We start from the raw sequence: 965 nt of genomic DNA on the forward strand, positions 1-965 counted from the left end.
CTAAAGTCAAACTTCTTAAATGCATCAGTGTTTAAACTTTAAATACAAACAGCTATAAAAAAATAACTTTGTCTGAATGAAACATTGTAAATGAACACATATTAACTGATATAAGTAAACAAGGCAAAGAATTTGACTCATTTTAACCATTTTCAATAGAGATTGGTAATAATTATATATTATTATTATTATTATTATTATTATTGGACCTTCAGTACATTTTCCATGTAATGATGTATATCAATATTGGAAACATATAATTAATGTCATAATATTGATTTCAGCTGTGTTACTCAGCCCCAGCTACAGATAATTGAGTTAAGTATGGAGGTTTGAAACCCAGACGTGGTGGTGACACAGCAGTTATTTACCTTTTTTGTAGCTGAAAATGATTTTATCCGATTATTCATGATTGGCTTCATCTTTAAAAGCTGTTGGAAGTTAATTCGAAACAACACGAGTGCACAGTTACGCAGCGTTACGGTATCTATGTATGTTTTCCCTTCAGGATGATTTGTGATTTTTGGGTTGTTCCCAGTAACACCCTTTAAGAGTACAGCGGTTTGATTTGTTTTTATCTTCGGGCTCTTACGATAGAGTAATAATAGGTTCCTCAAGGTTGTCGTTTTTTTTGTGTAAGGCGAGCCTTATTTGCATGGCGATAAAAACCTAGAAGGAGACATGAGTGGAGGCAGTAAAATCTGATAATAAAAACGCACAGAAAGAATTAGTGCGATCAATAAGCCGCTCAGGTGAGATGGTAGAAAGGAAAACAGGTGCTTTTAAAACCGCCTCAACTTAACACATAATATTTAATTCAAAACACAAAAAAAATGCCTTTAGTAGGTTTTTTTAGTGACAGTTATTAGTATTGCAGAGGTTGAGGACTGATGTGTGTGCCAAGACTCCTTCACTTTACAGTCTCTAATATTTATAAAGCCCTTCAGAGGAGGTGTGGGGGGGGG

This window comes from Morone saxatilis, unplaced genomic scaffold, assembly GCF_004916995.1.
Source record: "Morone saxatilis isolate NCDOM2014 unplaced genomic scaffold, NCSU_SB_2.0 Contig3, whole genome shotgun sequence".
NCBI classification, from domain to species: Eukaryota; Metazoa; Chordata; class Actinopteri; family Moronidae; genus Morone; species Morone saxatilis.